A 26,943-nucleotide genomic window follows, 5' to 3' on the forward strand; every position below is an offset into this window, starting at 1 on the left:
GTTGTTTATCCATATAAACGATTCAGGAGGCAATCTGAATAGCTGTCTTAGGTTATTTGCAGATGGTGTTGTTGTTTATCGTCCAGTAAACTCGTCGGAAGATCAAAACAAATTGCAGAACGATTTAGAAAAAATATCTATATGATGCGAAAATTAGGAAGTCAACCTAAATAATGAAAAGTGTGAGGCCACCATATGAGTGCAACGAGGAATCCATTAAAGTTTGGTTACCGGTAAGCGATAAATCAGTCAAATCAAGAGGCCGTAAATTCAACTAAATGCCGAGGAATTACTATTAGACGGCAGGCCGAGCGGTTCTAGGCGCTTCAGTCTGGAACCGCGCGACCGCTATGGTCGCAGGTTCGAATCCTGCCTCGGGCATGGATGTGTGTGATGGCCTTAGGTTAAGTAGTTCTTGGCAAAAAACACATAGAAAATATTGTGGGTAAGGCAAACCAAAGGCTACATTTTAATGGCAGAACACTTAAAAAATGTAACAGATCCACTAAAGAAACTACCCACTTTGCGCTTGTCCGTCCCCTTTTGGAGCACTGCCGAGCGGTCTGGGATCCTTACCAGACAGGATTAACGGAGTAGCATACACCGAGAAAGTTCAGAGGTGAGCAGCACGTTGTGCATTATCGGTTAATAGGATTTGGGGTGGACGTCATTAATTGAAAGGCATTTATCCGTTGCCGCGGAGACTTCTCACGAAATATCAGTCACCAACTTTCTCCTCCGAATGCAAAAATGTTTTGTTGACGTCGACCTATATAGGGAGACGCGATCATTATAATAAGATAAGAGAAATCAGAACTCGCGCGAAAAGATATAGTTGTTTTTTATCCGCACGTTGTTCGAGATTGGAATAATAGAGAATTATTATGAAGGTGGTTCGACGAACCCTTTGCCAGGCTCTTAAGTCTGATTTGCAGAGTATCCATGCAAATGTAGAACTTAGGTTCTGAAGTTATTCGAGAAATACATAAAAATTTACCTTCAAACACCACTCTCCCAACTCCCACGCTCACAGGTTTTATAGTACGGTACTAGTGTAAGTAATGCACTCCATTCCATCAGCGTAGAAAAATTTTCCCACGGTGTGCGTGAATGAATCTCGGCCCTGAGGAGTCAAAATACGTAACCACAGCAGACTGAGTTCGTTAGCTGGTTAGTTTCATATTCTATTGACCATTGTGCGTGATAAACCGTAATGATGTGGTACGAGTCATTTTACTTTCACATTGTAACTTAATTTTGTAAATGTCTACGAGCTGAAAGTTATAAGTTTTTAAAAAAGTTATAAGTTTTTAAAAAAAATGCAGATTTAAGTTAGTAACTCCTTCACGCCACTTTTCACGCATTGTAATAATAGAAATTCTTCTACTGAACAGGAGTTGTCAAGGAGAAACTTTCTCAGTTTGTTTTTCAAGTTTTACTTTAATGTGTGTCTGCTGAACTGTAATCTGGGTTATGACGTCCTTAAAATGAGTTTAATTTGCGTTACTGCATAGTCTTGCTGCGCTATATTGCCTTCATTCACAACACTCGCTTATATTCTGTATGCAAAGCATGCGCATTCCCTCTTTGCTCTGTGTTTCACGGACTGTAATGATTTTCTTCAACTTGCTTCCTTTTCATAGCAGCGTTCTTACATGTCAAAACATTCCATTCTAGCATCAACATTTTGTAAGCGGCGAAATTTTCCCGTATTTTAAATATATAGGTTTACGTTACTACAAAGTCACTGTATAGTCATTTCTAAAATAATTACTGGTGGCTGTATATTGTGACATCAATGCGTGACATTTAGTTTGGCGCCGTCGCGTTTTTTTGCCTGCGATGTTCATTTGCTTCCCGGCGGCTGTGCAAGAGCTGGGATGGTGGTGTCAAAACGTCAATAATTCAGTATAAGCTTCATGGCGGTCCTGTGCTGCAGTTGACGCAAGGTGACACACCCATGCTATTCTGCAGGTAAGACAGGAACTAGCCAGTGTACTGATATTTTATTGTCTTCTAAAGATTATAATAAATTTGTAGTTTAAGAACTTACCAGAAAAACCAACCAACCAATCTTGTAAAGCACTGAGCCTAGGCCTAGATATGCTACAGAGTGCAGCATTAGAACTTCGAAAAATGATAGGAGATAATCCAGATATTAAAGTAAACATATGTTTGAATACTCTGTATCATGAACAATGCCTTTATTGGGTAGGGATTCACTGTACATAACTAAATTTAAATATAACTATTTTTTGAAATCTAGGACGGCATTCGCTTTTAAGTGTTGTTTAAAAACGTAAGTATTCGACGTGAAAATATGAAGAACCTTATAATAAAAGAAAATACCGCAGAGAGTGAAGAGCGTGTTGTCCTGATAGGATTAACTGCACGAGACTTGGTCGAAAAAACTAAAATTGTGTGCTTCAACATAAATGGTTATTTGCTGTTATTAATCAATTCCCGGTTCCATATCTGAAAGATTGTTCAGGAGGGGAAACTTTCTTCTTTTTCAGTATATGATAGGCAAACTCTTCAAGTAGGGTGCAACAGTTGTGCTCAAAAATTATGCAGGCCCAGCCTATCCTTCGTTGATTAGGATTTTTGCAGCAAGAATGAAGATCAGTTTCTGTGTCGCCAGTGATTGCGTATTAAGACGAAATAAGATGATAGAATTTAGGTCAAAATGTCAAGCAGTGAATATAGAAAACATTTTCAACCCCAACATTGTGGAAATAAGGCTCCTTTGTATGTTATGACTCTGGTCCAACACTAACTTGAGTTTTGTATTCTTGATAAATTAATGTTTAAAAAAAATATGTTGTCGCCATCAGAAATAGTTTTCGAGACTGATTAAGCCATCTCCATGGCTTGTGGTGACATTCTTAGTTACATTAAACACCCATTATTGTGTAGTCGTAGTGACAGCCACACTTTCACTCTTTTCTGAACATGCAGACAACTTATCAATGGTCTTTTTAGCCTTCTGTACAGTGTGGTCTGCTATTAATATTTTCATTAAAATTTGACTTTTCCACAGCTGTTTGCCTTCCAAAATCTGCTTTGCATAAATAGGCATTTTTTTGTTTTGTTTCAGTGATTGTGCAGATTTCATTAGTATAATATGAAGGAAGTAGATAAGAATAAGACATAAGCCATTAGCTTTGATTTGTGACAGTGTTAGCTTCACATTCTTTCACAGTACATAAAGCGTACAGAAACTATGTCTTTAAGTGATCGTGTGTACTTAAACTGTTAGTATCACAGCCTCTGCAGGAATATGGAGGTTTTAGTGAGAGTGTTTTTGATTATTATGTTCCAGCCATGTTAAAAACATCAAGAACTCGGACCACAAAGGGTAAACAGCGGTTTTCCACCTCTCTAAGGTTTACTGTCCCATCAACCCCGCATCAGGTGCGTTCCCTCCCTCCATGTTAGCTGCCCTCCTTCCCACCCTTTTCTCCTTGAGGAAGGAACCAATGTTTCCAAAAGCTGCATAATAGTTTTGTTTCCCCTCCTTTTAAATGTGTGTATAAGCAGCCCTTGTAATTTTGTCTCCTGAAAGCAAATAGTAGCATTTCATTCTGCCACTTTGTAATTAAATAGTTTTATGTGATGTGTGAAATGTTAATTGAGTGGGACCATGTTCGCCTTAAGGTCAATTCACATAGAACATTATCGAAATGGCCCCCCAGTGGGCTCTTAGTTCTTTCGTGAGTTCGTGCATGGGAGACACGGGGCCCCGAGCTATTGCAGCTCACTCTCAATTCTCTAGCTGCAATTCCTTCTCCCTGCCGCCTCCCTCCCTATCAGCGCTACTTCCTCGTTGCTGCTCCTGCACCTCTCTCACCGTTCTGATTTATGTCAACCTGGCTTATCCCTTTGGCATTTCGGTCCCCACTTGAGGTTTGACCTCCACTTCAAAATTTCCTCTTTTTAGTGTGAGTCATATGGGGAAGAACTCACTCCCTTCCATCTATGGTGTGTATTCGTCTCCCCACTCTCTTCCCCTCTCCCTTCCCCACTGTAGCCCTCTTGTGCCCTGATAGGGCACCAGCATGTGTAGCCAGTCCATGTGGTGGGGATGTTATGTACCCATATGGCAGAGTCTTTGACAGCACAGGGATCACACTACTGATACCTGAGCTGTTCCCTCCCCGTGTATGCCAAGGAGTGGTTGCTTGTCTTCTTGGAGCATCCGAACTCTAGACAACAGCCGGCGTGCCAGACCACAGTTGCTGTGGCTGGGTGGCGCCCATGTGGAGAGCCCCTGGTCGGAATGGGTGGTATCGGTGGATGCTTGGTGCATGTAGCGTATCAAGCTGCAAAAAAAATCTGGTCGTTCTCACACGACCATCTCTTTGAAAGGTGAAGGATCCTTAAATGCTGCCTCGTATGACCTGGCAGACTTCCCTTCCCTGGATACCCCATGGGAAGAGGGCCATGCTTGCCGCCTTGGACTGAAACCCTTTCCCTGTTACCTCATCTGTACTAGGACAGATGGGGACTCTTTCACCACCACAAAGCCATTGTTCTTGTGGAATATATTGAGGACAAGTTTGATGAAGTGGAGTCTATTAGCAATATGGGGTCAGGTCCCCTATGGATCGAAGCTTCTTCTACTATCCAGTCTGCAGCTCTTCATGTCTGTGATCCATTTCGGCAACATCTCAGTGTCTATCACTCCTCACCAATCTCTGAATATGGTTCAGGCTATCATTTTTCATAGGTATCTCATCCTGCAAATTGATGAGGAACTTTGGGCTAATCTGGAGTGGCATGGCGTTCATTTTGTTCGACTTGTGCAGAAGGGTCACAAAGTCAAATGCACCGATACCGGCACCTTCATTCTGTCTTTACTGGGGCTACCCTCCCAGAGAAGGTCAAGGTTATGTGCTAAAGATGTGACGTGAGGCCGTACATCCCTCCACCTATGCGGTGCTTTCGGTGCTTGAATTTTGGGCATATGTCTTCTCGCTGTATGGAGGACGCTTTGTGTGGTGACTGTGGCCACCCAATCCATGGGGAAGCGCTTGTGTTCCACCTCCTGTGTGTGTGTCAACTGTGCTGACCGCAACTCCCCTCACTCGCCAGATTTCCCAGCTTGCATGAGAGAAAAGAAGATACAGGAATACAAGTCCCTGGATCGCCTGTCTTATGCTGAGGCTTGCCAAACGTATGAGAGACTCCGCCCGGTGTCACTATCTTTAACTTTTGTCTCTGTTACTTCCTCTCCTCCTCCTCCTCCTCCTCCTCCTCCTCCTCCTCTTCCCCCCCTCCCCCCTCCCTTGTCCTTACCCCAGCACTGCCCCACTCTCCACTCCGCCTCCCCTGCAGTTCCAACCACCTCCCATTAGGGAGTCACCTCCCCCTCCCCGCCGAAGAAGTTCCTCCTTGTTTGGCATCTGCCGGTGATCGGGCTACCTCCCAGGAACACTCTCCCTGGTGTCTCTCAGGCCAGAAGACTCTCACCACCACTCGGCTGTGAGGCACACCGTCTGTTCTCCCAAAGGTCGCCCTCTCTCTTTCAGTGCTCGATCTTGCAGACGCCTGTACTCCCCTTGTGTCCTCCCCTCCTCCACCTCAGAAAGAGAAGAAGAAGAAGAAGAAGAAGAAGAAGAAACATAAATCTCATGACAAGGCGCCCCTTGTGCCCCCGTAGGTGCCAACTCCCCTCTCGCAACCTGAGTCTGACATCTTATTTATGTACATCACCTCATCCTTGTCAATAACAACTACTGTCAGTGACCTGACCTCCTCCTGACCTCCTCCTCGGCTCCTTCATGCCTACCTTGGACTCACGCCACATGATCATCCAGTGGAACTGCAACGGATTCTATCATCATCTACCAGAAAAGCAACGTCTTGTCTCCTGTTATTCTGCATTTCCGTCGTGACCACTCTCCAACTTTCGGTAGTTATTGGGCGTTCTGTGCAAACCATGCTGGCCCTGGGATAGCATCTGATGGGTCTGCACTTTGGTTTGCTCCGATGTCCTTAGTGACTGGATACCTCCACGTACCACCTTGGAAGTGATAGCGGTTAGAGTGCAAACGACTCTGACAATCACCCTTTGCAATGTCTACCTCCCTCCAGGTTGGTCACTCGCTTATGTTGCACAATGTACCTTAATCCAGCATCTCCCACACCCGTTTCTCCTCCTTGTGGATTTCAATGCCCACCATCCACTGTGGGGGATTGTTACTACACAATGGGTTGTGGTATCCTAATCAACCAACTTATCACGGAGTTTGTCTCCCCTCAACGATGGCTCCCCTACCTACTTCAGTGCCGCTCATGGCACCTTCTCTGCTATCAATCTCACGATCTTCTCCCCTGTCCTTGTGCTACATTGGTCATCCCATTATGACGTTTGTGACTGTGACCAGTTTCCAGTGACACTATCGTTCTCCTGCTGCCGCCAGGCAGACAGGCCCCCATGTTGGGCATTCTGCAGGGCCAATTGGCCTTTATACATTTCTACTGTCTGCTCTGACTGCACCCTATCGAATTCCATTGTATTTGTGAAAGGCATTTCTGCCACTCTTCTTCATGCTTTGGCGCTGCTGTCCCCCTATCTACAGGGCTCCCTCGTCATTGGCCAGTACCGTGGTGGACCAGGGATGACGCAGTTGCTGTCCAGGACCACTGACGGGTGCCGCAATAATTTAAGCAATGACCCTCCCAGACCAACCTCTTCACTTTTAAGTGTCTCCTAGCTAAGGCTCGTTACCTTATTAAGCAGAGTAAAAATAAATGCTGGGAGCACTATGTTTATTCCCTGGGGACGTATGCTTCTTTGTCGCAGGTTTGGTCAGAGCTCCATAGTGTTCTGGGCAGCCAGCAAAGGTCAACTGTTCAAGTTCTGAACTTCCAAGGAGCTCTGTGCACTGATCCATTGGTCCTTGCTGAACACCTTGTGACACACTTTGTGATGGCATCGTCGTCCACTTCCTACTCTCCTACCTTTCTCCAGCAGAAACACAAAGTTGAACAGACCCCTCTCCATTTCATCCCACACTACATTGAGCCTATAATGCACCTTTTGCTGAATGGGAATTGGTGCAGGCTCTTCATGAGACAGCCACAATCAGTTGCTTCAATGCTTAGACATTCCCCAGAGGCAACAGCTTCTCAGGGTCTTCAATCACATCTGAGTCACAGGTGCTTTTCCATCACAATGGCGAGACAATATAGTTATCCCTGTCCTTAAGCCAGGGAAAACCCAATGTCTCTAGGCAGCTACCACCCCATTAGCCTTACAAATGTGCTTCGTAAACTGCTCGAAAGGATGGTCAACTTCAGATTATGTTGGGTACTCAAATCTTGGGGCCTTTTGTCACCGTATCAGTGCGGCCTCTGGGCAGGGCGGTCTCCAATTGGTATCAGCCATCCGACAGGCTTTTACTTACTGCCGACACCTTGTTACAGTTTTCTTTGACCAACATAAGGCGTATGACATGGCTTGGCGCCATCACATTTTAGTTACCCTCCATGACTGGGTCTTCCTTGGTCCCCGTCAGATTTTTATCTTTGAGTTTTTATCTCACCGGCACTTCCGGGGTTCGAGTTGGCACTTCACTCAGCACCCCTCAGATTCAGGAGAATGGTATCCCACAAGGTTCTGTACTAAGTGTCACACTCACACTCTTTCTCATTGCCACCCCCACAATGTGGTTGTGGTGCCAGACTGATGATATCTCACATATTGGTGGCGTGTCCACTTCTTTTGAACCTTCACGCTAAGTATAGTCATCCTGCTTCCTTAACTTTAATGTTAGAGTGATGTCTGTTGGGCTTCTGGTTACCCAAGAATTGTACGTTGATGATTTTTGCATCTGGTGCAGCTCCCACTCGGTGGCGTGTGCTGACTGCTAGCTCCAAGTTGCCATTCGATGGGCCTGTGCTTCCAGTTTTCCCCCTCCAAAATGCGGGCTATGCATTTTTGTCATTGACCCACAGTACTGTCTGATCCAGAACTTCATTTAGGCAACCAGCTCCTTGATATTGTAGCACAGTCCCTTTTCTTGGGCCTTATTTTTGATAACAAACTGATATGGCTGCCCCACATCCGCCACCTAAACACTACATGCATTTGGAAACTTAATGCTCTCCATCTCCTGGGCCACACATCTTGGCGTGCAGACCATTCCACTCTTCTTCATCTTTACCGTGCTCTGGTCCTCTCCAGACTCTATTATGGTAGTCAGGTTTATGGCCCAGCAGCTCCTTCCACCACTGTGGAGTGCATCTGGCTATTGATGCCTTTCGCACGAGTCCTGTTGATAGTCTTCTGACAGAATCAGGGATTCCCCCTCTGTGAATCCGACAGAGCCAACTCCTTGTTTCTTACACAGTTGCTATTCGCCAATTCCCTGACAGTCCTGTGTTCACTGTGCTCTTCGCCATTGAGGGGCGTCTCCCTCCTAACACCTGTCCACAGGTAGGGTTGCTGGTTGGCATGCGTCTCACTTCCCTCTGTTGGGATCTCCACCTGCACTCACTGGACTGCACCCCGCGTCTTCCCTCCAATACCCCCCCCCCCCTCCCTCCCCTGGCCTTGGATGGTGCCTAGACCATAGACCATGGATTGGGACTGATCTCTTCCAGGGTCTGTTGCTCCTATGGTTTCCCAGCGTCTTGTATGTGCCATCCTTCCAGAGTTCCAGGGTGCCACCATCTTTTACTCTGACGGTTCTAAGACTACTTATAAGGTGGGATACACTTTCACGTCTCCTACTGGCTTCGAGCACCATTTGTTGCCAGAATCAAGCAGTGTATTTACAGCAGAGCTTCTAGCGATTCACATGGCCCTCAGTTTTGTTTCTCAGGCTTCCCTCCATAGTGTTTTAATTTGTTCCAACTCCATGAGCAGCCTGCAGGCTATCGATGGATGCTACTCTCTTCACCCCTTGGTCTCTGCCATCCATGACCTTCTCTCTGCCCTTGAGTATGCAGCATGATCCGTCGTCTTTCTCAGGGTCCCAAGTCATGTGGGAATCTCAGGGAATGAATTGGCTGACCGTTTGGCTAGAGAAGCAGATACTTACCATCCCATTTCCTTTCATGATTCCAGTTGTGGATATGCGGATCTACGTCAAATCTCTCTTTGCCCAACAGTGGAATGCCATTTGGAGCGCTACCGCTCATAGTAATAAACCCTGCACAATCAAGGAGTCTACTGCAGTTTGGGGCACTTCTTTCTGCCCCTCTTGGAAGAAGTCCACTGTTTTATGCCGTTTACGCATTGGCCATACCTGGCTCACCCATTGTTTCCTCCTATGTAGCAACCCACCCCTGCAATGTGATTGTGGCGCCAGACTGATGATATCTCACATATTGGTGGCATGTCCCCTTCTTTCGACCCTTCACGCTAAGCATAGTCATCTTGCTTCTTTAACTTTAATATTAGCAGACGATTCATGAGTGGTTGACCTGGTCCTCGGTTTCCTCCATGAAAGTGGTTATTATTTCTAGATATCAGGTTCTCCTTTAGTCTTGGAGCAGGGGCAGATTGGTGGGCCGATGGGTTGTGGTTGGGACTCGTGCAGTCTTCATGGTCTGTGACCCCATGCCCTCCCTCCCCCCCCCCCCCCTCCTCCATTTTTTTCCCCAGCTTTTAGATTTGGTCTCACCTTTAATCCTTTTACTGTGTGTGTTTAATGTTCAGTCTTTTATAATTTGTCTCCTCTGACTGAATCCGTCCACTTTTAGCAGACCTTCTTTCTTATGTAACCCACTTTGGAGTCACGAGACTGATGACCTTGCCATTTGATCCCATACTCTCTCAATTAATCAATCAATCAATCAATCATTGAAATGGAAGGAGACATCACCACCAAATTGTGGTGTGTTCCACAGCACATATGTTGTCTTCTCTTAGCTTAGTACTGAATAATGAAAATGTTTTGAGATACTACCTGTGATATAAAAAGTTGGAATATAGTATCAGAATTAAGGGAGTAGCAGCGGTAAAATGTGTTGATGACCAAAATTATATTCATGATGGATACTCTTGAGAAAACTTAAATGCTTAGGAATGAAGGCATAGTTGAAATGCCCTCCAAACATTTCAAAAGTCAGCATTTATTTGCCTGAGTATATGTAAACATACACTGGTATTTGCAACCCACACACAAAAACATGAAACAAGAGTGGCCGTGGCAAAAGTAGGTCAACTTCTAACATTATCAGATGATGGTAACACTATTCCAACTCAACCATCAACAATAAAGCTTCCTTGTCAAGAAATCTTGGTGCTGGCATCCATTCCATTTGAGGGTCTGTGTAAATGCAACCATTTGAAATGCATTGTACAAATTTGTGGCATTCTGTTTTCTCAAATGTGAAATTATTTCCAGTCTCTTGGCACACATCTATAACAAGAACCACAGCAAGGAAGAGACCTTAACAGATTGCAGCATAAGCATTTGTTCTGAATGAGCATATTGGGTTGTTGATGGTGCTTCACATAGTAGGGATACATCTACATCTATATCTACATGACTACTCTGCAATTCACATTTAAGTGCTTGGCAGAGGGTTCATCGAACCACAATCATACTATCTCTCTACTATTCCACTCCCGAAGAGCGAGCGGGAAAAACGAACACCTAAACCTTTCTGTTCGAGCTCTGATTTCTCTTATTCTATTTTGATGATCATTCCTACCTATGTAGCCCTATACAGGGCTATATGCTGAGTACTCTGACAGTACACTGTGCATGTGTTTTGCCCACCTAGATTTGGGACTGCTGTTAACCAAGCAAATGACTACTTCTGATTTAAATTGTGTTTCCTTTATTTTTTTTATTTTCTAATAATTTTGTGTTCATTTGTAGTGCTGTTGTTCCAAACATCTGACCACTTTGCTTCAGATTTATTTATTTTTCTGTAGGTATAGGAATCTAAAGTGTTCTTTATAAATGTGTCTCAGAGCAGAATTTAATGTTCTTCACTCTTCCTATCAGATTTCTTGGATCCATTTTTTTCAGCTGCCATTTCGGCAATACTCTTGCATATCTTGTTTTCATTTTTCATCGTCTAATTGTGACATTTAGTTATTCAGTTTTTTTGTACAGGTCTCCATTCCTCATGTTCTAGCATTAACCATACTGTTTTATTGGACTCAGTATTTTTCTTACGATCTCCCCCCCCCCCCCCCCCCCCACCTTTTAGCGTTTTCTATTTGCCCTGTCTTATTGACATCCATGCCTGTGGCTGCATATAGACATTATGATCTTATTAGTGTAGTGTTCTGATCCATTTTGTGTACCAATTAGGTTTGTTTCAGAGTGTACTGATGCAAAGGCTCCATGTTTAGCCATCATATATAATCACTCACTCGATGAAAGATCCATACGTAAAGACTGGAATGTTGCATAGGTCACATCAACGCATAAGACAGGAAATGGAAGCAAACTGCTGACTTACACTGTAACTCGGCTTGACTGGAGATAGAGCTCTTAATGTACACATCATTAGTCTGCTGAAAGGTCATTTCCATCTTTTGTGACCCAAATTTATTAGTCTCCCCATCACAGCCAGTCTTCTGTGCTATTTCACAAAGATATTTAAATTGATTGATTCTCTTAAATTTCCCACAACATGTGTTCATGAAATTTTGTGTATGCTATATGGTTTCATATGTTACAGGTGGTCAACTTCTACGACAAGCTGATATCTAGCAGCTCAGAGATTGAGTCCTCACTGTGCTACTGAACCTCATTCCCAGCATGAGCTCAGCCATAGCAATACGGTATTGCTCTACTGTGACACCCCTCAGGTACTGCACACAAGACATAAATGGCTACCAGCCACCTGCCAAATCCTCAACAGTCATGACTAGACTGTTCAGTACATAAATTTTATTGAGCCCATTTTAGTTACCAGTACACAGCTATCAATGACATTATAATGTGAAAAACTGTAAAATAACTTCAGTTGTTGAAAAGAACAATTGAACATTATCTTAAAATTTATTATTCATTGATAATTTTGTATGTGGTAATTTGAGGAACTAGAATTGTAGCTGTCTTTGCAATGCAACAATGCTGTGGATACATGTCATACATACCCCAGTAGGTGCTACGGTGTTAAATTGTGTGACTTGGAGCGGGAGAGGTACCACATGACATTTTAATTTCCACTGTATATACTTTTGCAAATAAATACATAAAACTTTGTGGGCATGACCAGGAAGGGTTCAGATTCATACTTATAGCAGTGGAAGTTTAAAAACATAACAAAATAAATTTTTTTACATGTGAAATTTCAACCTTTTTTCCCCTCTTACTATTGGCTGCATTTGTTGCTAAAGGTATACTTTTCTTCTTAAGTAAGACAGATTCTTCGATGAATTTTGCTCAGCATACAAACCATACGTACAGGTGTATGAAACTCTAGAACTTATTTAATTTATGAAAACATGAATGAGCTATTACATTTTAAACTTCATGTTTAGAAAAAAACTCAAATTTTGTAGGTAATTATCTCAATTTTTATCACAGTTTTTAACAGATTTGTAAAATTCTAGGCTAAAAAATATTTTGTTATGTTTTTGAACTTACACTGCTATGAGTCTGAACCCTGAATATTTTCAGGTCACCCTGACAAATTTTTATGAATTTGTTTGTAAAAGTATAGACAGATGAAATTAAAATGTCGTGTGGCACCTCTCCTGCTCAAAGTCGGCACGTTTGACATCCTACCCTCCTTTGCCAGTGGTTTTTGTTGGGATAAGGCTGTAGTGCAATGTTGGCTTTCTTACAACTTTGTTATAAATTTCTGTGGAGCATTATTGAAAATATTGCCAGGCTAATCTTTTATAAAATTTTGTCAGGCAAATTGGTTATACAAGTTCATTTAATCTGAAGTGGGAAAAAAATCATTCAGTTTTGTACTCTTACTGTGCATCTGATTGCATTATTTGGTAGAACTTCACAAAGGGCAGTTAGTGCTCTTACCTCAATGTTTGCCCCCAAGTGTTGACGGGAATGTAAGATGATGGAAGAGGTGATTTGTGCTGCCAATAAGAATGACATTTTTGTTTCAAATGCACGCGAAACAAATACTGCAGTTTTCACAACATCCTTTAGCATAGTACGTATCGTTAGTGTGATGGAACTGAAGTTCCACAGAAAAACATGGATACACAAGAACAAGTAATAATCGATTCAATACAAGTGATACCATTGTATTCTTGGAGATGTGACCAGCCTATGCAACAAAACAAGATTTTGTTTTTATGGTAGCAGGTTTCACATCTTTGTATTTAAGAAGCACCATGTTTTACAAGCCACTAAGAACATTTCTTAAATAAAAGGAAGCGGAATGTGCATGACAAAAATAAATGGCCTTTTATTTAGTTACATACACAGGCCATATATCAAAGAAGATAAAAATATAGAAACAACAAAAGAATTCCAGAAAGTGTAAAAATAAAAGCACCAATATTTCATTGAAACCAACACATCACATTAGGGCTTGTACACTGTTGCTGCGCTCTTCATGAAATGCCTAAATAAATACTGCTTTTGAGAGTAGTGCCTGCACCACATGTCTTCAAACAAGTATCTGTCAAAAAGTTTTTGTTGTACTGTCTGGCACTGTGAAGAGATTTCCTTATGGCTGACCAGGTGCCTTTGGTGCTATTAGTGTGTGCACATGTTTTGGAGTCTCTAAATGTCACTTCATGGTTAACTGTAAAATGCTTGAACCCTTCATTATTCAAGCATTTGTGTGACCTAAAACGCTTGGAGGTGACGGTCGTCCTGGAAGGATGTACTCCTGGATGATACTGAGGAGCACCTTCTTTGTACACATGGGAACAACTTTGAAAAAAACACTTCAGGGTTCCTCTTCGGATTACTTCAAAAACCAATTGTTCTGTTTTTTGTTCTATCTACCATATTTTCTCCTTCCAAATGTATCCTCGTTGATCTGGATGACGACTGCTCTCTTGCCACCAAGTGTCTCACTTTCGTTGAAGTGTATTTCAGTACTTACTTCTCTGCAAAAGCTTTTCCAATCCACTACTGTCTTCTTGGATAACTGTAGTTCTAGGTAATAAAACGTTCCTGCACCTTCTGATGCAGAGGCAAGTTAATTTAAGAATTTGTATGATATTTAACATGCTTGCCTCAAAACACGATTTTTTAATTTTTTTTCTGATGCTGCAATTAACTCTGTCCTCAGTCTTTTTGCAGCTCCTCTGCACCTCATCTGTACCTTTTGTATGAGAAATGAGGCTTATTTCTCCACCACGCTTAGGACAAGTTCTACTACCGGCTATAAAACTGCGTGACATGCACCAGTTAATTACATTGCCTTCATGTTCCATAAGGACAGTGTCACCAACATAACCCTGTTGCCAGAATATGCTGCAGATCAGTCTGTCACCGGAACTGGTTTTTCTTTTTCGATGGGGAGGGGGGAGGGTGGACATGCTTTCACATTTGTTGTGTTCACTAACTCACAACCAAACTGTAACCTTCCAACCTAACCTGCACTATAGGCTAGCCTGTCACCACAACGTTTTTCTGCCTTCACATTCGTGTCTTTTCCAACTCTCAGTCAAACTGCTATATTACAATTACATTACTATTCTACAGGCCATAAAAAAAACCACCATAATGCTGTAACAGCAAAAACTAAAGTATAGGCCATCTACACAATGCATGTAATTCATCACTCATCGCAACTAAAATTCACTATTGTATACAACTTTCTTCCAATCAGAATGTCACAAATTCCATAATTTAGACAGATCCTGCAATAACTGTGTCAACTTAAGGTGCCAAACTGCCTATATACATGAATGACGCCCGAAATGCCAAAATGCAACCTGAGTAGAAAACCAATAAAAGTCCTTCCACAAAATGTGAATAATCCATTGCTGCCTGTCACCAACACATTTCACATTTAAGAAAAAAAAATTATTGGTAATACTGCACCTTACAAACTGCTAGATATACCAGTAATAGAAATGTCAGTACGCTGAAAGAGTAAAAATTGAAGAAAGGGCTGTCTACACTGTGTAAATGATTCTTGTCTGTCTGTTATCACAAATGAAATATCATATTCTGATCTTTATTTTTATCATAATCATAGATATCCAACCAAAAATGTATTTGTAAAAATATCGTGAATCATTCATATTTTCTCATTTTCTGGCTAACTCGGCATTAGTTCTACAAGTGCTTTTCTCCTGTTGGCTGCCACCAATGATACAAGCCTAGGCATTGCCAACATTTGCGCGAGTAGCAGCAGCTTGTGGACAGCCCCTACTAAAGCTAATCATCTTTTTTGTTTCACAAACATGGTAAACATTATAAATTTCAATGAACTAGATAGCAAAATCATGATCCTTGGACATAGTGACAGTTGTATATATGCATTGTCCAAGATGTTAAAGAGAACCTATGTGAGTGAACGGACTGAGGCATGAAGCACTTGTTTATGCGTAGGAATTCTGAAAACTGGAATGAAACAAATATATCTATCTATCCCATCAGTTCTCATTCGTTTCAGTTCTGTTTTCAGAGTTTAATTTTTACATATAGGAAAAACTGATAGTCTGACTGGATCTGAAACTAACAGAGAACCGATATGACAGTCTAAAAGGCTTTTATTGAGGTCAGTATGAGGATTTAAACAATTGCAGGTTTACTGATGACTACAGATTATTTTCTCATTATTTCAACAATGAAAGGATATAAGAAGTACCTTTATAATGTGGCAAGCAGCAGCAAAAATAGCAGCAAGAAATATTCTGAGTTTATGTGGCTGTTCTCTGTCCAGTATCTTGCATTTTACGAACTGGCAGAGGACACAGAAGATACTTGAATGGCACTCATATATTGTGGGTGCATTTGCAGTGGTGTGCATGCTAGAAATGATGTGTTCACCTCGCTGGCTCCATCCACAGTCCATTTGGCGGGAGAGCGGGGTGGTGGCCTCAACACCAGTGTTGGAAAATGCTGGAGAGAGAATCCCGGTAAAGTGCTGTCAGAAATAAGCCATTTTGCACTACAATAAGCTAGATTGTGCAGATTTTTGTATTATATTTATGTGTTGAAAGGTTGTTGGATCATTGTTGTCAAATTACAATTCTGTGATGGATTAAAATGAAGGCTCACCTGCAGTTGTGCTCAAAATGGCTGTAGTGCTCGAAGATGAAGCTGAAGTTGGCAGAATATCAGCTGTATCACTCTGAAATAAGAGAAAAGCAACCACTTAACAATAGAGGACTAGAATGTGGCGCACAGAAGCACATAGTAGAAAACAGTTAAAGCTAGCTTTGTAGCTCTTCCTCCTTTTCTAGTGAAAGGACACACATTGACACACACAGACCCACTGTTCCTCTGGGCATGTACGTCTGTATGATTCTGTGTTCGAATCTGTGTGCTCTTACTAGAAAAAGAGTAAAAGCTCGAACACTAGTGTTAACTGTTTCCTATTAGGTGTTTCTGTATGCCACGCACCAGTCCTCTATGGGTAAGTGTGTGCCTTTCATTTGTATACTGAGTATTTTTACATCCACAAATTTTCACTGTTGTCGTATGCTCTCTCACTCTTGTAGCCAGAAATAATTCCTACTTTGCATAATACTTCTGATGTAAATTTGTAGTGTTAACAACACTTTCCATTCAGCTAAGCCCTGCTTTTATTCTAATTATTGATATTAACACTTCTGGTGACTTCCTAATGTGTAGTTCATTTTTAACAGTGTTTATACTACTGAAAATTCTTTCCACCTCTGCATTTTACTGTGGCAAAGCTAGTAAAGAAGTTGTTACCTTACCTAAATTCTCAAATGAATTAACACTCGGGGTGTCTTTATAGTTCGCTGCCTCATGCCAGAAATGTAAGGTCTCAGGCATTTCTTTCCATTTAACAGATGTTTAATCTTGCCCATGAAATTCTGCTTTCATGATCATTTTGCTGGTGACTTGTTGTTTTTCATTATTGCTATGTCATTCTTTGACTGCAGTAATTGTAACACATACACACCACATAAGCAAGACTATATTGGACGAATTTTCATTTTTATGTACCTAGTTCATATAAGAACAGGACAGTATGTCGTTCTCATACTGTTTCACTTGCATATTACTACAAACAGTATATGTTAGGAAAAACAGAAATAGTCATGCCTGTCCATCATGCACTCCAGTGTCTCATGTATGATGTTGAAAATGATGAGTTACACATTCTTTCAATGCATGAAATGTAGTTATAAATTTGGAATAATCATATTCTTCAAAGTAATTGGGGTGATACCTCACTTTGTTCTCCTTCCTCATTCTCCTTCCTCATTCTAACAAATGTGTACCAAAATCTCCTCATCACTGCCACAGTCAAAACTTATTCTCTGGTTAAACTTGCTAACCTGGCCTGAAATTTCCTGTTAATTATCCAATTTCCACTCAGGTTATGTGTTATACTGGGTTGGTAAAACATATTTCCTGAGCTCTTTCAAAAACAGAGCTTAACCAGCTGCTAGTTGGAGTTGGTACAACCGGCCCCAAGTGAATTCTCACTGGGAGCAGCTGATGTTGAGGTCGGGTGGTTACCCGAGCTGATATCTTCCAAAAGTGCCGATTGGCCCCTCTGTCTGTTTCTCGGGAGGTGTGAGCAATCACCTAAGGCGGGAGTACTCTCAGAGAGGGCCCCCACAAGGAAGGAGTGCACCATCGGAGATGCCGGTAATCATGGGGGATACTTTCGCGATGGTTTCCTCATCTTCCACGATGTCAGCTACCAAGCGTAAGTTCAATGTGTCTCGGCCACCGACAGTCCTTCCATCGTTGCCACAGTTCCTTGTTGCTTCTCAGTCTGACGAAGGTCACGACTTCTCCACGGTCAACCCTTTCATTATACAGAAAGGTGTCGACGCAATTGCAGGTCCTGTAAAGTCTTGTTACAGATTACGAAATGGCACCTTGTTGTTAGAAACAGTCAGTGCCCTCCAGGCACAAAAATTGCTGCGTACGTCACTGCTACACACCTTCCCTGCGCGGGTGGAAGCACACCACACTTTAAATTCCTCACGCTGTGTCGTTTATGCAAGCTCCCTTGACGGATTGTCCGACGAGGAAATTCAACACTACCTCTCTGACCAGGGCGTAACGGCTGTTCATAGTCATGAAAAGGGTTGACACGAACATCATTCCAACCCGTACTATCTTCTTGATATTTAACAGAGTTCAACTCCCATTGAACATAAAAGCGGGCTATGAGATAATTTCCGTTCGCCCTTACATCCCAAACCCTACGCATTGCTATTGGTGTCAGCAGTTCAATCACACCAGCCATTCCTGTTCCAATCCAGCCAAATGTGTTACGTGTGGCAAGGATGCTTGTCCACCTCCATCCCCTCATTGCATCAACTGTATGGGTGACCACGCTGCTTCCTCTAGAGATTGCCCCATTTTTAAAGACGAAAAGCTCATTCAGGAAATCAGAGTGAAGGAAAAGGTGTCGACCTTTGCTGCTCAAAAATTATTCGCCAATTGAAAGCCCACTGTGCCTCAGACAGGAAAATACAGCACTGTCCTTGCCTCTCCTCGGCCAACAAAGGAGTCGGCCACACAGACTTGTGATCTCACCTTTAGTGCCACGGTCGTCAGATCAGCCAGTGCAAAGATCGCCCGTCCAACCTCCCCATTTTCGCCTGCTCACTCTGTGGCTCACACTTCATCGGGTTCTGCTAAATCTCGAGCCCAAAAGTTAGACACCAAGACTTCCAAAAAAGAACATACTCGTGAAGATTTTTTACATACCCCAACTTCACAACCATCGGTTCCTCCTTCATCTAAACATCCTGTTTCCAAGAAGGCTAATAAGAAACCCAGTTCCTCTCCTTCCCCGCCACGGCATGTCTCATCTACAGCACCACCAGGTGGTAGTCGCCCTCAGCCGTCTTCTGTGTCGCTGAGGCGCACTGCTGACGGCCGATCAACCATCCGATCGCTGGTGGCAGGAGCTGCTCCTGAACAATCTATGGATCTTCTGCCTTCAGCTGAATGCCGTTCCACAATGTCTGTTGCAAGCTCTGAGCAGTCGTTGAGTTGACGGCAACCTTGGTCACATTCCCCCATTTTCTGTTCACCCTATGTCCATTATCCACCAAGTGGATCTTGTTTGCCTCAACACTGGGGACTCTACATTTTTGTCTGCCTCCACGACAAATTTCCCTCATTTTGACCTTTCGGTCGGTACTGTACCCCTAGCTTGGCATTTCAAATGGTTCGCCCTTGATGATACACACTCGAGTGACCACTTTCCATGTGTCCTTAGACTGCAGCCTCGAGTGCCATATATGCGCCCGCGACGCTGGGAGATTATCCAGCCGATTGGACACTTTTTTTTGTCTCTAGTGACATTCAATGACCGTCACTTTCCTAGCGTCGACGATGAGGCACACATATTACAGATGTTATTCTTACAGCTGCACCTCCGAATTGCCCCGGCGCCCCCCAGTGGAACGTGGCACGCTGTGATGCAATACGTGAGCGGCAACATGCTTTTCGCGTTTTCCGCCACCATCAACTGTATCTGCTATAAGCAGTTCCATGCGTGATGCTGTCGCGTCATCCGCGATAGCAAGAAGACAAGCTAGGACCTCTTTACTAGCTCATTTAACACCTTCACTACCTCCTTGGAAGTTTGGAGTCGGATTCTAAGGTTATCTGGCACGCCTAGTTTCTCCCCGGTGTCTGGGCTCACTGTCGCATGATACGTTAGTGGACTCCGTCGCAATTTCTAACTCAGTGGGTCAACACTTTGCTGAGATTTCAAGCTCTTCAAATTACCCGCCAGCGCTTCTCCCAAAGGAACGTGCAGCGGAAGTGCAACCTCTTGCTTTCTCCTCTCAAAATTGTGAAAGCTACAATACTGTTTTCTCCATGCGGGAACTCCAACATGCACTCTCTTCTTCTCACTCCTCCGTCCCAGGGCTGGATGATATCCACATCCAAATGTTGCTGCATGTATCATACCATAGTCTGCATTACCTGCTTCGCCTTTATAATCGAATTTGAACCGACAGTACTTTTCCCAGACGATGGCGGGAAGCTATCGTCGTCCATGTTCAGAAACCTGGAAAGGACAAACATCTCCCCTCTAGCTATCGCCCCATTTCTCTCACGAGTAGTGTATGTAAGGTTTTGGAGCGTATGGTGAATTGCCGTTTAGCTTGGTGCCTGGAGTCCCGCAGTCTTTTAACACCTGCCCAATGTGGTTTCCGAAAGCATTATTCTGCAGTTGACCATTATTCTGCAGTTGACCATCTTGTTGCTCTCTCCACGTATATCGTGAACAATTTTCTCTGGAAACACCAAACAGTAGCAATATTTTTTGATCTGGAGACAGCGTACGATACCTGTTGGAGGACAGGCATCCTCCGCACACTGTTCTCTTGGTGATTTCGAGGTCGGCTGCCCCTTTTTCTTCGTGAATTTATGACAGAGCGCACATTTAGAGGGCAGGTGAACACAACTCTCTCCCGTACTTTCTCCCAAGAAAACGGGGTACCCCAGGGCTTCGTGCTAAGTGTTGTACTGTTTGCCATTGCCATAAATCCCATTATGGACTGTCTCCTTCAGCTCTCAATGGACCAGCCTTCTTGAACGATGTCTTCAAGGATGTCTCGATCGCCTCCACTCTTGGAGCATCGCAACATGCTTCCGCTTTTCTCCCAGCCAGACCGGTTGTGTTTATTTTTGGAGTCGTATGAAGTTTCTGCCACCTTCCTTACATCTAAGACCTGTCAACCTTCCGTTTTCAGACATCGCTGAATTCTTGGGTCTTATGTTTGACAGAAAACTGTGCTGGTCCTCCCACGTTTCGTATCTTTCGGCTCATTGTCTGTGATCCCACAACACCCTCAGAGTCCTGAATGGTACCTCCTGGGGAGCGGACCGAGTGGTCCTTCTCCGCCTCTAGAGCGCCTTAGTGCGCTCGAAATTTGACTATTGAAGCATAGTTTACTCCTCTGCTCGGACGTCTATTCTTCGGCGTCTCGACTCTCTCCACCACCATGGATTACGTTTAGTGTCTGGAGCTTTTTACACCAGCCTTGTGGAAAGCCTTTATGCTGAGACTGCTGAACCTCCGCTGTCCAATCGGCGAACTGTCTTTCTGACAAGGGGAGGCCGCCAATTGTGAAATTCAGATTTGATTCATACTGCGCATAATAAAAGCTCATGGCCAGAGGTGTAATGGTGCCAAGCACCGAGATGCACTTCTCAGCCGTTGTCGAGAAAATCGGCAGTTAAAAGAAACCGTTGCGGTGAAATACTGTCTATGATTAATAATCTTCTACAGCATCGTGGTGCAGTGGTAAGCACTAGGGTTCGTAATCCGAAGGTCGCCGGATCGAACTCGCGCCATGCAACTTTTTTTTTTATTATTTGTTTTTTGTAATTCGAATGTACACACACACACACACACATATATATATATATATATATATATATATATATATATATATATATATATATATATATATATATATATATATATATATATATATATATAATGTGTGTGTGTGTTGGTTCATCCCTATGAAATCCCCAAACCACCTTCCCTACCCTATGGCTCCTACCCTTGTAACCGCCCCCGGTGTAAAACCTGTCCTATGCGCCCTCCCACCACCACCTACTCCAGTCTTGTAACCCGGAAGGTGTACACGATCAAAGGCAGAGCCACGTGTGAAAGCACCCACGTGATTTACCAACTGACCTGCCTGCACTGTGACGCTTTCTATGTGGGAATGACCAGCAACAAACTGTCCATTCCCATGAATGGACACAGGCAGACAGTGTTTGTTGGTAATGAGGATCACCCTGTGGCTAAATATGCCTTGGTGCACGGCCAGCACATCTTGGCACAGTGTTACACCGTCCGGGTTATCTGGATACCTCCCACCAACACCAACCTATCCGAACTACGGAGATGGGAACTTGCCCTTCAATATATCCTCTCTTTTCGTTATCCACCAGGCCTCAATCTCCGCTAATTTCAAGTTGCCACCACTCATACCTCACCTGTCATTCATCATCATCTTTGCCTCTGCACTTCCGCCTCGACTGACATCTCTGCCCAAACTCTTTGCCTTTAAATATGTCTGCTTGTGTCTGTATATGTATGGATGAATGTGTGTGTGTGTGTGTGTGTGTGTGTGTGTGTGTGTGTGTGTGTGTGTGTGTGTGTGTGTGTGTGTGTGTGTGTGTGAATAGAGACCCCACGAACACAAATTTGCTGTGGCAGGTATGAAATATAAACTCCGTTACTCGCTCATTACACTTGAAGGACAGATGTTGTATCGGCCGAAACGAGCCGCCTCATAACATCGTAGTTGCCAGCTAACTTCGAAAGAAGGTAGATGCGGTCCCTAGCGCTACTTATAACATCGTCGAAAATCAGTGCGTACGTGATAGCTTTGGTACACCTTGTTAAACAAATGGAAAAATGTAGGCTATACAATTGGAGAGCAATCCGGGCCCTTTGCGTGAAAGTGATGTGATCGAAGAAGATTCTATACACAGTGAAGTGGCGAAACGAGAATTGAAGGCTGCGTTGGTGTATTTTGAAAGCCTCCTTTGTAACAGTAATCGCAAAGCAGCAGAACCGTCATCATCAATCAACAAAGAATCCGTGGTAATTGGGGAAGAAATGTTCCAGAATACGCTGCAAATGCTTGCCGAAAAAACCCTCGATCATGATGAGGAACTGATAGACATTAATGAAATCGATGAGAACAGTGCCTACGAAGACATTGAACCGAGTCCCATTGGCAACGAATCATCAGACGAATACGAGCCGGACGAGAAGAAAAAAAAGGGTACTACTATATTTCTCTGGATTACAAAATTAGAGCTGTCAATCTGGCCAAAGAACATCCAGGCTGGAGTCTCAAAACTCTACAAAAAAGGGGTGCTCTCGTTTGACAAATATGGGCTATTTATCCAGGTGGGAAGAGCAAATCAAACGTGGCTCTAGCAAATTTGATAAATATTGTACCATCGATTCATGGGTGCATGATCGCTTCGTAGAAGCTTGACAAAATTTCCAGCAAGTTACAACCAGAAACCTGCAGCAGTGGGCCTTGGGTGCTGCAAGTCAGTTTCAAATTCAATAAAACGCGCGCACGCGCGCGCACACACACACACACACACACACACACAGAATTTCGTTTGTGCGTTTTATTTATTGTGCCTATCTACCAGCACTTTCCCGCTTGGTAAGTCTTGGAATCTTTGTTTTTAATATATTTTTCCCATGTGGAAGTTTCTTTCTATATATATATTCGGATTACGAACCCGAGCGCTTACTGCTGCGCCACGACGCTGTAGAAGATTATTAATCATGGACAGTATTTCACCGCAACTGTTTCTTTTAACTGTCGATTTTCTCGACAACGGCTGAGAAGTGCATCTTGATGCTTTGCCACATTACACCTCTGGCCGTGAGCTTTTATTATGCGCAGTATGAATCAAATCTGAATTTCACAATTGGCGGCCTCCCAATGTGAGTCGTTATGCGAGACATCTGTCTTCCATGCCTGCTAATCTGGCCCATGACATTTTTTTCAATGCCTCCTTGGATTTAGGGTATGCAGGCTGCCCTTCCTCCCTACTGCCACCGGGAGTCTGCTCCCATCAACTGCTCCATTCTCTTCCTTCCGCTTTCCTAAAACCTCCTTGATAAATTGGGGTAGAGCACTGCCTTGGCTCCATCCCCGGACCTGCCTGCTCCGTGACCTTTGTCAATTTCCCAAGGATGGTACTCCTACACTTATTTATCGTCGGGCATTTGCTGCTCTATGTGCACAAATGACGGAAGCCACATTTATTTACACTGATGGCTCGAAAACATCGTTAGGAGTAGGGAGTGCCTATATTGTTGGCGACACCCCAAATTGATTTCGGCTTCCTGACCAGTGTTCGGTTTATACTGCAAAGCTTTACGCTGTTCTCCAGGCTGTCCAATACATCTGTCACCATCAGCGGATACAGATTCTCTCAACTCTCTCCTCAGTCTCCAAGCTCTGTACCCTGTCCGCCCTCTGGTCCACCGGATTCAGGACTGCCTTGACTTGCTCCACTTGGGGGGCGTCTCTGTGGCGTTCCTCTAGCTCCCAAGACACGTTGGTATCTGTGGAAATGAGGCGGCCGATATAGCGGCCAAGGCTGCAGTCTCTCTTCTTCAGCCAGCTATTCGCATGATTCCCTTCGCCGATCTACGGAGTGTTTTATGTCGTCGTGTTACTCTTTTATGGCACGCACATTGGTTGACACTTCCCAATAATAAATTGTGGGACACGAAAGCTCTTCCCTGTGCTTGGCCCTCTTCCTCTCGAACGCGTTGTCGGGAGGAGGTAATTTTAACTAGACTCCGGATAGGCCACTGTCTTTTTAGCTATCGACATATTTTAAGTGGTGATCCTCCCCCACTCTGTCCTCGCTGCTCTCAGCTGTGGATGGTATCAGCTGTGGACGGTAGGACACCTTTTACTTGAGTGCCCCTATTTTACTTTGTTACGCGTCCGTCTACAGCTGTCACCTTATATATCTCCCATTTTAGCAGATGACACGCGCTCGGCCGATCACGTTCTCAAGTTTATTAGTGCCAGTGAGATGACGTCAGTCATTTGAAGCTCTTTTTGGGGACAACCAACCCCATTATATAGTGGTTTTTAAGCTTTCCTTCTATTTTTAGTTTCTCCAATTTTTTGAGTTTCGTTCCCATTGCTGCTGGTTTCCAGTTTCGTTATTTACGTTTTCGTAAGTCACAGACCGGTCGCTAATGACCGTAGCAGTTTTGTGCCCTAAAACCATAAAACCTTTTTCCACTACTGCCGAACAGAATAACCGCCTGCAAATTGATACGTGATTAATTTAATTGATCGGTTAGACCACCCATTCCCTCCACCTCCCCTTAACCTGTTGTTACGGTTATTGATTTGTGACCCCCTGGGGACAATCTGCAGTGGACAGCAACAATGCCTATGCCACATGCTGCCCGAAAACCACACAACACACATAATCACAAATGCAGCCTGAGTAGTAGTTCACAATACAGCTGGCCAGAGGATGTGCCACCACCGGGACTGCATGGTCTAACTGCATCTTAGTCCCCCCAAGGAATGCATGATACCATATGTCAGCCTCAATTGATCACTTGAGCCTTATCAGTGCATCGGATGGTGGCATCCCTTTGATATGTGATACCTGGGAAAATGATGTATGTGTGTGGTCTCCGAACACATGCACTGTCTCATGTGATCACTTCCGGTTGGACAAAGAGGATGGTGGTGGCATCATTTTATATTAGATACATCGGAAATTTCATACTCGCTTCTCTCTCCCTTTCCCTCTCCCTCTCCATCTCCCCCCACCCCTCCCCCCCCCCCCCCCCATTTTACTTCCTCATTCTGCTCTAGTCTCTGAATGAGTTCAGTTGTCCTTGTTAGTGCATTGAGTTTTCGACAGTGCATCTACCATGAAATGGTCAATAACGACAAACAGCAGGAGTGCAGGTGGCAAACGCCTTAGGAAAAATGAATTACCAATTGATAATTGTAACTTTTTCTTTACCATTTCGTCACTAAGAATTTCATAGTATTGAATATGTATCTTCTTCTTGTTTCAGCATATATTCAGCAAATCATGATCAGCTGGAAGCTGTGTGGCAACAGCAGTATTGTTGTAGATGATTTCAAGGAAGATGAGCAGGGAGGGGTAGAGATTGTGATGACTACCCCGCCACAGCTATCGGTAAGTGTGTATTGTAAAAAATATTGTCTTAGTTTGTGTGTGTATACGTTTTTATTAAATCAGTATGTTACTGTTGTAGGGAATGTAGGGGGGCTGGATCGGTGGATCCACGGTGATTTGGGCAAGAATGATGAGATGCCATGATGGGTGGAAGAGATAGAAAGGGAGCTGTGTAACCATGACAAGGTGCTGGAGGTGATTGCTGATAATCTCAGGTATATGCAATGGAACTAGAGCAATCTAGGTCATTTATATCCACGCTCATGCTGCTTACATACCATCGGTGTTTACAACGATGTTTTTGTAGCAGCAGCAGCAACAAGAGCAGCAAGCAATGTTTGCAATGATGTACATATTGCTCGTTGATATTATTCTTCTGGCAGGTATCTCAGCACAGTACACGATGCCATGAGCATCAGGGGGCGGTGAGGAAACAACAATCTATAGGAGGTCCAGCGTGGCACACACAGCTGAGTGAGACGCCACTCGTCGCTGTGTGAGAAGCCACAGTGGCGAGTGGCGTCTTACACAGCTATGGGTAGCCACTCCTGCCACTTCCGCCCATAGCACTGGCTCCACTCAGGCATCCAAGGGCCAGTCTCTCTCCAGCAACTGGCTCAGGATTAGGTCAACAGCCATCTCTGCAGCCGCAGCCACAGCCAGGATAGTTACACTGAAGTAATGTACCATCTCCTCCTCCCCCACATTCTAGTGTGAGTAGCAAGGCACCATCACCTGCCTGTTCCTTGTTGCAGCCAGCAGCAGCAGCAGCAGCAGCACGGTCATCATCTAGTTCTAGCTGTAGTAATAGTAGCAATCCAGTATCTAGCAGCAGTTAATTCCCCTATCCTTCTAGTGAACATCATCCGATTAGTAACACCATATCACAGTTAAAATACTTTGTGATTGCAAATGCCTTTCAGGGGTGAATCTATTTCACTAGGATGAAGAACCCAGCAAGAGGACACTGTGATCCTGTAGGGGTTGTGAAAGCATGACTTGGAAATGGAGCTCCCCAAGGTTGTTAATGATCCATGGTATCCTGCTATTAAATGCAGGGCTGTGCAATTCATTGAACTGCCCCACCCTCAACAGGCTTCTGGAATTAAAGAGACAAGCCTTCATTATCTTTGGAGGAGGGGCAAATAATATGATATTG

At 43.7% G+C, this 26,943-nt stretch overlaps 1 long non-coding RNA gene across 1 annotated transcript; it reads left to right on the top strand.

Annotated features, from left to right (window-relative positions):
• The first annotated feature begins 1,888 nt into the window (after positions 1-1,888).
• Positions 1,889-26,242, top strand: LOC126281708 (uncharacterized). The gene is made up of 5 exons (XR_007551297.1): positions 1,889-1,974; positions 11,656-11,785; positions 25,660-25,784; positions 25,864-25,999; positions 26,168-26,242. It is a non-coding gene; the product is annotated as an uncharacterized LOC126281708 (long non-coding RNA).
• Positions 26,243-26,943: the final 701 nt, after the last annotated feature.

This window comes from Schistocerca gregaria, chromosome 7, assembly GCF_023897955.1.
Source record: "Schistocerca gregaria isolate iqSchGreg1 chromosome 7, iqSchGreg1.2, whole genome shotgun sequence".
In the NCBI taxonomy this organism is placed as follows: domain Eukaryota; kingdom Metazoa; phylum Arthropoda; class Insecta; order Orthoptera; family Acrididae; genus Schistocerca; species Schistocerca gregaria.